Source organism: Chiloscyllium plagiosum, unplaced genomic scaffold (genome assembly GCF_037043375.1).
Source record: "Chiloscyllium plagiosum isolate Xiang-an unplaced genomic scaffold, Cpla_swu_hap1 HiC_scaffold_44, whole genome shotgun sequence".
In the NCBI taxonomy this organism is placed as follows: domain Eukaryota; kingdom Metazoa; phylum Chordata; class Chondrichthyes; order Orectolobiformes; family Hemiscylliidae; genus Chiloscyllium; species Chiloscyllium plagiosum.
The window spans coordinates 40039868-40056133 of record NW_028270182.1 but is presented as its reverse complement, the minus strand read 5'-3'; positions in this window follow the sequence as shown (position 1 = coordinate 40056133).

Genomic DNA, 16266 nt, shown 5'->3' with positions numbered 1-16266 from the left:
AAAAAGGAAGTTCGAAGTGCTGGAAAACTTCAAGAAGTCCAGCAGCATCTGAGCAGAAAGAGAATTAACGTTCTGAGACCAATATGACTTTTTCAGAACAGGGTCATGTTCGTCTCAATGTGTTAACTCTCTTTCACTCTCAAGATACTGAATCATCAGCTGTGTTTCACCAACTATTTCCACTTGTATTTGAGATTTCAAAGTTCCTTCATATACGCTAGCACAGTGACATACTTGGGTGCGTGGCAAGGTGGCTCAGTGGTTAGCACGGCTGTCTCGAAGCACCAGGGAACCTGTGCTCAATTCCATCCTTGGGCCACCATCTGTAATGAGCTTTCGTATTCTTCACGTGACTGCAAATGTTTCGTCCTGGTGTTTCTGATTCCTCCTAATTGACCATGAAAAATTGTTCATCTGCATCTTGCTTTAACTATGGGAGATAGGTGAATCGTATAGAACGTGGATCTGGGTGCAATGTTCTTCAGAGGATCAGCGTCAGCTGATGGGCCGAATGTTTTATTTAAACACTTTAAAATTTTATTTTATTATTATAACAAAGGCGGTGGTTACTGGGGCCAACATCTCTGTATCAGTACGTAATGAGCTAAATTTCTACTGATGTCGTTCCCTATTCTTTCCATGGTCCTGCACATTGTGTTATCCATGTCGTGGTTTTTAATTCTGAATATTCTGTGCATCGAAGAGCCAGGAGGGGACATGAGAAGTCGTTGGTAGATTGGGTCAAGGAAAACCCGAAGGCTTTCGGTAACTATATCAGGAATACAAAGATGACTAGAGTAAGATAAGGGTCTATCAAGTGTGGTAGTGGGAAGTTGTGCTTGGAGTCAGAAGATTAGCTTGGCCAATTCACCTAACCTGCACATCTTTGAACTGTGGGATGGAATACACACAGACCTGGGGAAAATATGATAACTCCACACGGAGTATCGCCTGAGGTTGCAATCAAAACAGACCCCGAGCACTGTGAAAGTGTAGTGCTAATCCCTAACCCACAGAGCCACATCAGCAATCAGCATTCTATCTCAGTTTCGTTGCTCTGCTTTGCATTTCATTCTGTCTACCAGAAAGCGTGATGGTGATTGGGGAATTATCGTTGTATTCCCCTCAAATCTCCACAGCCTTTTCTGTCTCCTCAGTAATGTTATTTTCATTCGTCCCTGGCTCATTAATCCATTGGTTTTAAAGAAACAAGGTCTTTGTACATGGCATTTTTTTTTCTTGAACTGAAGCAAAAATATGTAAATCTCACTGTTTTAAAGCGAATAAAACAGCAATAGGTTGCTTGCCAATTAAAGAAAAACCTGAAGCGCAACTCGTGTGTTGACATTACAGTGTTTCCTTCAGACAGTAGTTAGAGTCATGTCCAGAACTATCCAAGTTTCCTCTGTAAGACCAGGGCAACTCTGCCCAGGAACAATCTTTTGGTTGGCAGTTTTTCTAGCGGAGGAGAGAACAACACAATAACAACAAATTGATTTTGTGATTTTTGGGGCTGCAAGCCATTACAACATTGTATGTGAGCAACACGGCAAAATCATCTAACCTGCGAAAAGAAAACATCCATCAGTTCCCCCTACCACCGCACCCCACACCCCCCACCTCGGCTAGTGATGTCTACGTCCAATCCAGTCCAGTCCAAATTCACCTGCACTTCCACACACATTATGTACTGCATCCGCTGCATCCGATGTGGCGTCCTCTATATTGGGTAGACAGGCTGCCTACTTGTGGAACGTTTCAGAGAACACCTCTGGGACACCCGGACCAACCAACCCAACCACGCCGTGGCTCAACACTTCAACTTCCCCTCCCACTCCACCAAGAACATGCATGAATCCTCCATCCCACAACACGATGGCTGGAGGAAGAGCGCCTCACCTTCCACCTAGGAACCCTCTAACCACAAGGGATGAACTCAGATTTCTCCAGTTTCCTAATTTCCCCTCCTCCACCTTATCTCAGTCCCAACCCTCGAACTCAGCACCACCTTCCGAACCTGCAATCTTTTTCCTGACCTCGCCGCCCCCACCCGCACTCCGGTCTATCACCCTCACCTTAACCTCCTTCCACCTATCGCATTTCCAACGCCCCTCCACCAAGTCCCTCCTCCCTACCTTTTATCTTAGCCTGCTTGGCACGCACTCCTCATTCCTGAAGAAGGGCTCATGCCCGAAACGTCGATTCTCCTGCTCCTTGGATGCTGCCGAACCTACTGTGCCTGACCACATGAAGATAACAGATTTCCTTCCACGAAGGACACAACTAGTTAGGTGTTTGTTTTTATTTGACAATTCACAAACTTTCATCAAATTGTTAATCAAAATACTCCATTGAATTCAAATTCCACCATCTGATGAGGGGGGATTCAAGTCCAGGTCTGAGTCATTAGCTGGGTCCCTGGATTAATAGACTCGAGATAATAGCACTAGACCATTGCATCCCCAGCATCTATACTGGTAATGGTAGTGTTGCCGTTATTGTGACTGAGGTACAGAAAATTATGCAGTTACATTGTCAACTACTTCCAATGAGAACAGAATCGGTAATATTTCAGGTCACAGGGACTGTGCAGAGGTGCAATGATTTTTCAGCCAGGAATAGAAACTGAAGCGAGAAAGCCATTTCTTAACTCTGAGTGGGTGTGACATATATACAGAGATTTGACTTGTTCCCATCACTGGAAAGTCAGAGGAGATTTCCTGGATGGTTTTCTTGGGTTTGTGTTATCAGCTACTGCAATGATTTAGGGAAACCTGAGGGTCTGGTTCCCCACTCTGGACAAGGTTTTTGTACTGCATTTAGAGAGAGTCTGGGTCTGCAGAGACTGCATAGGAAGGAGCAGTCTCAATGTTGTACCTTTTCCTTGTGCAAAGTGTGAAGCCAGTTAATTTCAGCAGTGACGTCACAGAGCTGTGAAACCTCCATCAGCACAAACTGTAGTCTCAGACCAGTGAGAGGACAGTACTCAAAATGCCCATCAACTGTTTTGATTCTGGAACTTTCCAGGCAGATGTGGGTGAAGTATTCATTTTGCCAGAGTGTGATCCTCTCATGTTCTCACAAGGTGACAGAGGCCATCTCCGTCCGGTGAGGTGAATATGATGGTTCTGTCTCCACAGAGGAAAGAACAGAAAAATCTTCCCGAAATGTTAGGGAATATGGTGACTGACGAATATGTGATACTGCAAGAAGTTAGAATTATTAAAGAGGAAGTAATGAGGAATAAAATAACAAAGCTCATTGTATTTAATATTTTGTAAGTTGCTGGACTAAATGAGTTATGAATTTAGAGGGCTACAGAGTTAGGGCTGGAGAGTTGTGCTTGCTGGGTAGCTCTTTCGGGAGCAGGTGCAGACACGATGGGTCAATGGCCTAAATCTGTACTGTTAATTCCTTAACTCTATGAGGGAGGGCAAAGTATGTCAAAGCTTTTTGTGCTATGGAAAGGATCCTGCAGACTTGGAAGTAGCTACTGTGACCACAAACATTTAAAACAGGAGCGAGATGCAAAACAGCATACCAACTGATGAATAAATCGATGTCAGTTGAGAGGGCAAATTTTAGAATTTTTTTTAGTAATTCATAATAACTAGATCTTTGGAGAATAATTATATGATTTGCGGAGTCAGACTAGATTTTAGAAAGTGAAATAGTTTTTGATAAACCACTTGGAGTTGTGAAGGATGTTGATTGCGACATCGACAAATGAGAGCCAATGGGAAGAGTGTATTTGAATTTTCAGGAGGCTTTTGAAAGATGAGTGAAGAACGTTAGAGTCCTTGTATAAGGAGTGAATATACTACATGATTTGGGAATTAGATAATGGGGAGAATACAGAGAGTAAGATTCTGCTCTGGACTAAAGGTCATTGCACATAGGGTATCCCATGTATCAGTGCATGGAGCACTGCTGTTCACAAGCCAAATAAATGATTTGAATGCGAGCAACAAATATAGTTCTTTTCATTTTGTATTTATTAGAAGATGAGAGGTTGGGAAGTGCAGTTATCACTTACACAATTCACACTAGCCAGCAAGTAATCAGGACAGTAAATGGTACGTTGTCCCTCATTATAAAATGATTCAAGTGTTGGAGTAAATGCAACTTCCTGCAGTTGTAGAGTGTTGCTTGGACAGTATTTTGGTCACTGAGTACAGATTCTCTCTCCTTTAGAAGGATTGATTACATTGCGACTGAGATAGTGCATAATACTTTCACCAGACTTATTCCTGGGATGATGGTACCGTGAGGAAAGTGTGAGGAAAATGAATGTTTAATACGTGGCGCTGAGAGCGAATAACAGGCTTTTACTATTAAACTTGAAGATTAGAGACTAACACTCATTTTGTCAAGAAAAAGACAGTGATCATGTGAAACATTATATTTTTTCCATGAAATTTGATTCCCAATAGTTCACATACCTGCCCAGAGCCCCCATGTTGGTTGAGAGGCAGCTCCAGGCTCAAAATGATCTCTCACCGTCTCAGTTGGTGTGAGAACCTGCACTGTTCACAAATCTGTCAGCAGCCACAATACCTTATTCCTAAAAGAGTTAGCCAGTCCCACCAGGTTGTAACCTCCATCCAAATGCCAGTCTGACTTCTAGGAGACCGAAGCTTTTTCCTTGAGACTTGGCACAAACTGCCACTTTCCCTTCTGACCTTCAGAAAACCAAGATAAAGTAACACGTGTACCACTGGCAACGGACCCAGGAGGAACAACATAGAGCTATGTATCGTTGTAGTCTGTGCTCCGCTGTTTGTCATGTTGGGGCATCAATGACATCTTCGTATTTCTGCAAATTTGACTTGACAGGCTGAATGGCCTCTTCCTGGTCTCATGGACGAGGCTCAAAGGCCTGACTTGGCAACTCCTGGTTTATTTCACTCCTTTCCTCCTCGTGTAATAGGCAGGAGGGACTGAATGGGCTATCCCTGTTCATAATCAATAGTTTCAATGGGTTGAATATATTCAGTTGAAACCAGCTTGAGGTGCTGAATGAGCTCCTCTTATTTAATTGTGGAACACTAGAAAGAGAAAGTTCCAGTAAGACTGTTACATGCATGTTACCTTCACTTTAACAACACAGTTTGGATGCTATTCAGATCTTGCTGCACATGGACACGGACTGCTTCAGCAGTTGACTCGTGACAAATTATTCTTAATATTGTGTGATCTTCAGAGAACATCTCCACGTCTGACCGTAAGATGCGGGAAAGAAGTTGAAACAGCTGAAGAAAGCTACCTTGAGGATGCAGGCAGAGATATCCTGTGACCAATCACAAATATCTTCCCTTGTCCTCTGAATGCCTGTAACCAGTGGGCAGTTTACAGTTCATTCCCATATATCTCTCACATATGTCTGGTAAGGCCCCTGAGATTTCTCCAACTTCAAACATTCTAGTATATCCAATACCTCCACTACTCTGATATGACTGTCCCCAAGATATAACCACTCATTTCCTCAAATTCCCATGAATTCATGTCTTTCCACACTGTAAACATAGAGGAGAAATATTTGTTGAGGACATCGTCTATCTCTTACGGTACGACACATATATGTCCACTTTGGTCTTTGAGAGGTCCTATTCTCTCCCTCGTTAATGTTTTTCCTTTAATATACTTAAAGCGCCACTTTGGTTTCACCCTGATCTTCTCAGTCAAGGTTATCTCGTTCCACCATTCGCCATCCTGATTTCCTTCTTCAGTAAACTCCAACATCCCCTTTACACCTCCAGGGATTTCCTTGATTCCAGCTGCCTCTACCTGAGCCACGCCTCCACATTTTGTTTGGTCAAAGCCGAAACATTTCTTGTCATTCAGAGTTCCTCATTCCTGTCAACTTTGCTTTCACCCTCACAGGAACATATAGATCTTAAACTCCCACTTGCTGGAGGTCCCTTTGCTTGCAAGAAGACTATTCTAATCAAGCCCTGCAAACTCCTGTCTGAGTGCATCAAAATTAACATTGTCCCAATTTAGAACTTGAATCTGTGGACCAACATCTTTTTCCCTCTCCATAACTATTTTAAACTCAATAGAACTATGGTCACTGGTCCCAAAGTGCACATCTCCTGTCACCTCACTCACCTGTCCTGACCTATGTCTTAAGAGTAGGTCAAATTTTGCCCCTTCCCGATTAGGACCCTCTATATACTGCTTGAGGAAAGTTTCCTGACGCACTTACTTGATTCCATCCCATCAAATCCCTTAATGCTCTGGCAGTTCTAGTCTGTGTTATAAAAATTAAAACCCCTGTTATGACAACCCGAATGTTCCGGCAAGTGTCCCCAATCTCTGTATATATTTTTGTTCCTGTAATTCCTGTTAACTATTTGGGGGTCTATATTACAACTCCATTAATGTCACCATCCCCTTCTTTTGTCTTAGTTCCACCCACAAAGCCTCATTGGATGATTCGTAAGTTCGTTTATCTCTGATCACTGCTGTGATACTCCCCTTAATCAGCAATACCACTCCCCTCCACTCTTTCCACCATCTCTGTCCTTTATAATGCACTTTACCCTGGTACATTAAGCTGTCAGTCTTATCCATCCCTCAGCCATGCTTCTGTAATAGCTACTCTATCCAGCACCGATTACCTATCAACACCTTGAACTCATCAGCACTACCTGTCAAATTAATGCAAATTAATCAACAGATATTCCTTGCTCCCTATCTTATCTCAGCCTGACCTGTCTCTTCAATGTTCTATTTCTGAATACTGTATCTCCTTCCAGCCTCATATTTGCCTCCCTGCTCTTGTGGATACCATCTCCTGCCAATCTCGTTTAAACACTCCCTTGTCGGACTAGCGAAACTGGCTTCGAATATACTGGTCCTCTCTCCAGTGCATGTGTCACCAGTCCCTCTTGAACAGGTCAACTCTGTCACAGAAAAGTTCCCAATAATTTAGAATTATGAATTCCTCCCCCTGCACCAATTCTTTAGTCACATATTTATCTGCCATATCCTGCTATTCTTACCTTCACTAACTCATGACACTGGAAGCAATCAGGAGATTACCACTGTCGAGGTCCTGGTTTTTAACTTTTCTCCAAGATGCCGGTAATCATTCTGTCGAACCACATTCCTTTGTCTACCTGGGTCATTTGTGCCAACGTGCACAATGATTTCTGGTTGCTCCTCCTCCCCCTTGAGAACATTCAGCAGCCACTCAGAGACATCTGGGACCCTGACACCTGAGAGGCAACGTACCATCCTGGATTCCCGTCTGATGCCACATATTCTCTGATCTGTCCCTCTAATAATCTTCTATCCCTGAGACCCTGTTTACCTTTATCCTTTCCTGCTGCTCCCCAGAGCCAGTCGTAATGCAACCAACCTGGCTACTGCTGCTTTCCCCTGAACAGTCATTTCCTGACAGCCATCCCCCATCTGCCAATACACACAAAATCAGAATCCAAAATGGTATCGAGAATATATTTGTTTTCGAGAGGAATGGCCACAGGGGATTCCTGCACTCCTTGCCTACTCCCTTCGCCATTCCTGGTGTTCGCCCAGCTACTCTCTGCCTGGACCACGACTGGAAGTAACGAACGCCTATTGGATTAAATTGCTTTTATTTAAATGCAGCAGGGCTGACAGGTAAGGCTGATGACCTCAGGGCGTGGATCTTTACATGGGACTGGGATATTTTAGTCTTTACAGAAACATGGGTGTCTATAATATATATCTGTCATTGTTTGATCCTATCCTCAACCCACAAAGCGTCATCTGAAAACCCTTCCAAGATATGATCCGTCCTTACTGCACTCATTGACTCCATAACTAATAATGCAACACCACCTTCTCTTTTAGCCCTCTCCTCTGCTGCCTATAGGTCTTGTACCACAGAATATTGAGTTTTCAGCCCTGACCTCCCTCATACACATCCATGTGATGGCAAAAATGTCCACTTCCCCATGTCACCTCGTTCCCTTATCACATCTGTCGGTCTGATAATATTCCCACATTAAGGAAAGGGACATCCAGCCTGGAATATAGCACCTGGAATACTCTGTACCTCAGAGTTATATAGTCATTTACTGTTTGTGATCAAGCTGCCTTTCCATGAACTAAAACTGTAACTCTGGGACTGAATGAATAATTATTGAATTGTAATTTCTTTTTTAATTAATGTGTTAATCAAATGCAACTTTACAGAACTGAACAGTCAGCTCCACATACAATAAATTCCTGATGACTAATTCGCTGCTCAGTGTGCAGGAGGGGTCAGCCCTCAGTAAGGGAGAAGGTGGGGACTGCAGATGCTGGAGATCAGAGTCTAAAAGTGTGGCACTGATAAAGCACAACGGGTAAGGCAGCATCCAAGGAGTGGGAGAGTGAAAGCTTTGGGTATAAGCCCTTCATCATGAAGGCATTGATGTATTCACATGTTTTTCCATTCCATGATTCACAGGATATTTGGAACTGTACTTTTTCAGGAAGGCAGCACTACATATAGCCCTGAAATGGAAAACAGTCAATCAGTTGGTTGGAAAGGGAGTAGACAAAGTGGGGTGAAGTACAGACTGATTGAAGTACAAACATTAGGATAGATAAGTCTCCTGGACGAGACAGGAAGCACCCGAGGTTGCCAGAGGAAGTGAGGGGAGAGATTGCTGCGCCTTTGGCGGTGATCATTCCGTCCCCACTGTCCACTGAATTATTGCCCGATGAGTGGACGGTGGCCAAAGTTATTCCCTTGTTCAGGACAGGCACCATAGATAATCCTGCGAATACAGGCCAGTCAGTCTTACTTCTGTATTGGGAAAAGTATTGGAGAAGACTCTAAGAGACAGAATTTATGATTACTTGGAAAATCATAGTTTGATTAGAGATAGCATGGCTTTTTAAGGGGCAAGTCATGCCTCACGTAACTTATTGAATTCTTTCAGGATGGGATCGAGAACATTGATAAAGGTAGAGCAGTGGATATGATGTACATGGATTTTAGCAAGGTGGTCGACAAGTTAGCCTAAGATCGGCTCATTCAGAAGGTAAGGAGGTGTGGGATACAGGGAAACAGGGAAATCTGTGTGTGTGGATGCAGAATTGTCTGGCCCGTAAAAGGCAGCGGGTAGTAGTACATGGAAAATATTCAGCCTGGAGATTGGTGAACAGTGGTGCCCTGCAGGAATCGGTTCTGGGATTGCTGTTCTTCGTGATTTTTATGAATGACTTGGATGATAAAATGAAAGGGTGCTTTAGTAAGTTTTACGATGTAATAGATTTTTGGAGTTAAGGATAGAGGGGAGTGCTGTTGTAGGTAGTAATGGGAAATTGACAGAGTGCAGAACTGGGCTTATAAATGGCAGATGGTGTTCAACCTGGATAAGTGTGAAGTGGTTCATTTGGGAGGGTCGAATTTGAATGCAGAATACAAGTTTAAAGGCAGAATGCTTGGCAGTGTGGAGGACCATAGGGATCGTGTAGTTCATATCATAGGATGCTCAAAGTTGCCACTCAAGTTGATAAGATTATTAAGACGGATGGTATTTTCATTAGCAGGATATTGAGTTTAAGCGCCACGAGCTTATGCTGCAACGCAAAAAAGTTCTAGTGAGACTACATTTATAATCTTGTGTTCAGTTCTAGTCGCCTCACTACTGCAAAGATGTTGAGTCTTTGGAGAGGGTGCTGAGGAGATTTACGAGGATGCTGCCTGGAGTGGAGGGCATGTCATCCAAAGAAAAGTTCAGGGAGCTTGGGTTTTCTCCTTGGAGCAATGAAGAATGGGAGGTGACTTGACAGATGTGTACAAGATGATGCAAGGCATAGATAGAGTGGATAGCCACAGACTTCCTCGCAGGGCGGAAATTAGATTACAGTTTAGATTAGATTACTTACAGTGTTGAAACAGCCCCTTCAGCCCAACAAGTCTACACCGACCGTCGAAGTGCAACTCACCCAGACCCATTCCCCTACAACTAACACCAGACAATATAGTGTGGTCAATTTACCTAACCTGCGCATGTTTGCATTGTGGGAGAAAACCGGAGCAAACCCACGCAGACACAGGGAGAATGTGCAAACTCCACATACAGAGTCGCTTGAGGCGGGAATTGAACCCTGATTTCTGGCGCTGTGAGGCAACAGTGCAAACGACGCTGCCACTGTGCCACCCGGGAAATGGCTATCTCGAGCGGGCATCATTTTAATGTGATAGGAAGAAGGTTTAGTGAGGATGCTGAAAATGTGTTGCTGGAAAAGCGCAGCAGGTCAGGCAGCATCCAGGGAACAGGAGAATCGCCGTTTCGGGCATAAGCCCTTCTTCAGGAATTTAGTGAGGATGTCAGAGGTAGGCTCTTTTCACAGAGAGTAGTGGCTGAGTGGAATACATTGCCAGCAGCAGTAGTAGAATCAGTTGCATTAGGGATATTTAAGTGACTATTGAATAGTCGCATGAATGATAATGCAATGGAGACTATGTCGGTTAGTCTGACCTTTGAGGAGGATAAAGGGTAGGCAGGACGCCAAGGGTCGAAGGGCCTGCATTGTGCTGTACTGTTCTGTGTTTTATGTTTCGCCCAGCCTGTGGATTCTTATTAATTGTTGAATATGTGAGGGAGTGATATGTGTGTGAGATCAGGAAGTTGGGGAGGGGCGTTAGCCCAAAACTTCCACTAATGTTGTTCATAGTTACATTCACCTGAATGCCAGTACAATATGTGTGGCGTCCTACACCACGTAGGCTCCGCCAAGTTTAGATATTAACGTGATTCTTGACTTGCCATTTGCTGCTGTTTTCTTCAATTTCAATCAGTTGGGTGACCCATGTATGAATTAAACATTTGCTATGTTTCGTGAACTGGGCAAAAATAATACGTCAACTATGATTATTTAACTGAACTATAGTCTCTGAAAACAATTAAATTGATCTATATTTATGGACCGATAATATAAACTCCAGTCAAGATTTTCTAACAGAGCAATAAAGAATGTACATTTTATCTTATATCGAACAAGCAACATGTATCTAACTCTTTTGGCGATCAGAATTACATACACAATGTCAGGATTCAAAACAATGCATTGTCACTCCAACAGTTTGAAAGCGGTTGGCTTCTGAATGATTACATGTTTAGGGTGAGCAAACGATTGAACAATCAAATAGAATTAGCGTTCTTATACATTTATACATCATCAATCAGTTTAATTTCTCACTGAAATGTCCATGCTTCAGCTATTTGCCAGCGATTTAGAGATGGATATAATTCAATAAGCACTGTGAATATTAAGCTAAATAAATGATTTGTGTTATCAAATTTTAGCGAACAACAATTTTAAAAATTTTAATTTTGAGAAGGAATGATATTTAATACGAAATGTCGACAGTGAACAAAAACGATGAGCATATTATCGTGTGAGTGATAAGTCAGACCTTTTCAAAGAGATTTTTTGCCAAAACATTGACAGATTTGTTTTAGCAATTGGAATACAAATTTTGAAATATTCATGTTCTAAGTAATAGTTAGACTTCATAATGAAGCTGACCTTGTAGTACTTGCATTTGAAATGCTTATGCTGCACCAATAATCAGGTATTTGCGAGCATTTACAATGGGAAATAATCGGATACTGACTTTTATTCGCATCAGACACATGATAGAATACAAAACTTTAAAATTCGGGAGCAGCCATTGGCCACTGTGTGCGAACCAGCTCAATAATGTCTCCCAAGCGTCTCCCATTTGCCAGCCCTATCTGCAGCCTGTTAAATTCATATTTCCAAATACATAACCAGTTCTCTTTTTAATCTTCATCCACAACTCTCCCAGGCAGTCCATTCCAAATCCTAACAACTCTCCTTATCTCACTCTTCGATCTTTTGCTGAAAATCTTGAAATTAGAAATCAATGGTGCTGTAATGACAACTAACGGAAACAGAGTAATCATGTTTTACTCTGCAACATTTTTTTCATAATTTTAAGCATCGCAATAAGTTCACGTATTTGTCTGTTCTGCTCCAGGAAGTATAAGACTTGCAAGAACTGTAACAAACACTGCATTGGATAAACAGGCAGAAAACTAACCACTGGATACATGAACAACAACTAGCCAGAAAAAAGACATAACCCACCATTACTAGTATCCCTACATACGGATGAGGTAGTATACTATTTTGACTGGGTCTGCACATTCATCTAGGACAAGGCAAACGAAGACACGCATGAGAATTCCTAGAAGTATGGCATTCCAATCGGAACTCCATCAAGAAACACATCGATTTTGATTCCAACTAACACTCTCTGAGAAAAAAAATCGGACGGGAAATCAGCAATACTGGAAGTTACATCACTGACACAAGGAAACCTAAACACTGAAATAGAAATTCGAAACAAAACACTAGCACTTCACCGGGGGCTAACTGATAATGTTCCCTAGTATAGTGATGAACCGTCTGAAAATGAACTCTCCAACTCAGCGAGCAAACTGACATCCAGAAGAAACGCAATTTCTCTCATCCTTTCTTTAACTAAGTCATTCATTCCAGTTATCATTCCGATTGTTTATAAGGTTATTGGTATTCTTCTGCAAAGCAATGTGGTGTCTGTCTGTCTGTCTGTGTGGATGTGTGTGTGAGAGAGACCAAACAATCCTCTTTAATCTCTGAATTACTCCCCGTGCCATGTGAAAAAGAGGCAAGGATTAGGAAGGCAGTATAGCTTAACATGTTGTTAAAAAGCTAGTTCAGGATTGATGGTTTCAGATTTTTGGATCATTTGGAATTCTTTCAGGACAGGAAAGACAGGTTGCATCTTAACTGGAGGAGCAGCAAAGTCCTTGTGGGGAGGTTTGCAAGTGCAAGTCGAATGGATTTAAACTAATTAAGCAGGAGTGTGGGAACCAAAACAGCAGCTCAGTAACTGAGTAGAAGGTCGAGGTGAACAGGACATCAGGCACAGCCAGTCTAATGACCACGCTGAGGGAAGGAATCATATCAGTTCACATTGTGAGATGTAAGTTGGAATAAATGATAGGGAAGAGTTGCAGATTTATCAGGGATTCACAAATAAGGATGGAGAGTGTGGGGGCTGTGAGCCATTGAGATGTGTGAGATCAGGAAGACTGTGCACAAGAAAATATTAAATGGGAAAGAGTTCGGGGTGTAGTGGGGTGGGGAATTCTGTGATAAATAATTGGCTCCAAAAAACAGGAAAGCTTGCTTTCTGTCAACGTGAATACCTGGGAAGGAATTTATTATGCTTCAGAGAACTAGAACCCTCATAGCTAAAAGTCTGCATTATATTAAAGGAGAAGCTATGTCCATGATATTGCTGTAGCTATAATAATGGTGGGAAAAGTGCTCGTGCTGTTGTTGGACAATGCTTGCAATGAGCATGTGAATTATCCTGGATGTTCCCAGAGATGCCCTCGGTTGAGTAAGTGCATTGTGAGAACTTGCATGAGATGATGTCGGTTTGTAATCTCACCACTTGCTGAGTCCAGTCAAAGGAACAAACCCGCAACTGCCATTGCTTATTGCCTCCGAATATATCAGAGTCTTCATGGCTGCCACCGCATAGAATCATGCAACAAAGAAAAGGTCTATCACGTCTGCACCAGCAAGTGCACATCCAAAGGCTTCTTAAACGTTTGTGAGGTTACCTCCCTCAACGACCCTCCTGGACAATGCATTCCAGATTCATACCACCCTCTCAGTTCGAAACACATTCCACAAATCCTCTCTCAATTCCCTGCCTTTCACTTCAAAAATACGTCCCTTTGTTATTGCCCTTTTGACTAAGGGAAACAGCTTCTGCCTGTTCAGCCTCTCCATATCCCTTTTGCACTTGTACACCTGTACCATATTCCCTCCTCAACCTTCCCTGCTGCAAAGGAAAAACGAGTAAATTTAGCCCTCCCCATTCATAGTTTGAGTACTCACTTGTCTTATTACTTCTGACATGCATCATCCCACATTTATCAGTGTTAAATTTCATCGGCCATTTATCTGGTTATCTGAATAATCTGTTTCTATCCTCCTGTAGCTTAACTCTTTCCTCCTAACTGCGAGCCACCCAGCCCAGCTTTGTGTCATCCACAACATTGTTTATCATTCCACCGCCACCGGCCACCCACATCTTCCACATTCTCACCATCATCATTTATGAATATCACAAATCAACCGTGATTTCCTTCCTGTTGTCCAGATCTTATTTAGAGGAAGATTTGAGAATTCCAGTCTCTGGCTTTTCTTATTTTGGTCAATGTGCAGAGTGATGTGGCTAACATCTTCTATGAGGAAGCCACAAATAACATTTTCGACACAGAGTTGAATTCACCTTTTACACTTTGCCCATCTGCATGTTTTAGCCATAAAGCATGTAAATAATTTAGGATGAACTAGTTTTTGGCACCTTGCACTGGAACATTAGTATTTTGGAGGCACTGTTCTTTGTTACATTCACTGCAATAGCCAGAAAAGAAGAAACGTTTCATCTGCAGGATGGACACAGACTAATTCATTGTTTCTTTAAATCAGCTAGTGTGAGGAGGATAAATATGCAATTAAATTCTATGTTATGGACACACTGCACAAGATCAAATCATATTGTCATGTCTACCTTGAATTGGAAGCAAACACATACTGTAAAAAATTCAAAAACACCACACTAGATGAGAAAAAAAAACATGTCGTCTGCACTTGATGGAGATACAGAAATATAGTGTACATGTACAACCTGAACAAGAATCAAGTGATAGAAAAGAAAGTACATGAATTCTTTTCTTAATTTTGAATGGAAACCAGATCTTGATTTTCCTAAACAGTGATGTTTTTGCACACAATCCCGCTTCCTCAAAAACAAGCTTTTCCCTGTCACTAAAGCTTCATCCGCCATTCTTCGTCCTCCGTCCTACTCTTTCCTTACACTCCTACTTTCCTTGCACTACCCCTTCTGCTGCTACATACTCTTCCACTGATGATCTCCCTTATACCTTTCTTCTGCCACTCCCACCGAAAGTTACACCAATTCCCCAGTTATTCCCACTTCATCTGACCATCGCGTTCACTTTTTGCTTTCCAACTGGGATGATGGGAGCTGCTGGCTTCTGTGCTGCCATTGATCATTAGTAAATGATGAGATTGGGATGATCAATGTCCAATCGGAACAGACAAGCGTGTGTTTCTGTCACTGCCTGATGCACCGTGAACAGGATGGTTTTGTTCCCCATGGTACAGAGTGGAGTGTTTTTCGGTCTCTGTGTCACAGTACTTAACCAAACAGCCTCATCACAAATAGGATCAATCTCTCCTCAGGATCAGATGCCCATGTATCAGCTTTCCTTTAAATTTTGTGAGAACAGTGAACACACTGTTCAAACAATCCATGTTCTATCCTTTTGCTTTTTATTATTTTAAGGATTTTCCAATGTCATTTGAGGTGAGATCAGAGTCACTTCCCTTGAATCAAAGTAGTGTTTGACTCATGTGGCATCAGGGACCCTGAGTAAACTGTGGTCAATGGGAATCGGAGGAAATTCTGTGCTGGCAATTTCCTCACTGAGCAATGACACCTTCCCCAGAGCTTATGGGAATGACAAATACACTATGCCCTTCTAGTACCTTCCAAAAACATGGATGACTTTGTCCTGTTAATAATATCAACATATATTATGTTTTCACAGTTTGGTCTAAAATCTTAGAAAAGTAAGACCTTGCTGGTTGCGTTTCACCCCAAAGAAATTAGGGCGTTACAATAAGATTACGATTCAGATTATTTTCAACCAGTTACTTTTTGAGGACTGATCGTGTGATGTCAGTGCCAGTGATATCAACATTTTATCTGTCCAAAAGCATCACATCCAATTGGCTCAAGGCTGCACCACTCCCCAATTCTATTTCTTTCTCCGGCTCATTTGCCATGCTCATCAGATATATGAGGCCCACAAGATGCAATAATACAGAGATGCCTATGACCCCTTGAAACCTGCCTCCCGACCCGTGCCTTGCACTCTGACTGAATCCCCTCCCCCAAATGCACCTGCTGTCGTATCTGATGTTGAATGTTCTGTGCTTAGAAAAAGGTTTCAACTTTATCCCGCTCTGTCCCCACTTTAATGAATTTCGGGCACGGCTTGATGCTGAACTCTTCTTCCTCCGTCTTATCCTTGGTGCCCATTTCTTTGGGCAAAGATTCCACTCTCTGTCCCACAGACACTTTGCCAAGCTCCAATACTCTTCCTCCACCTGAACCTCTCGCTCTGGCGTTTGCTTGAACTCAATCTGTTCATTGAG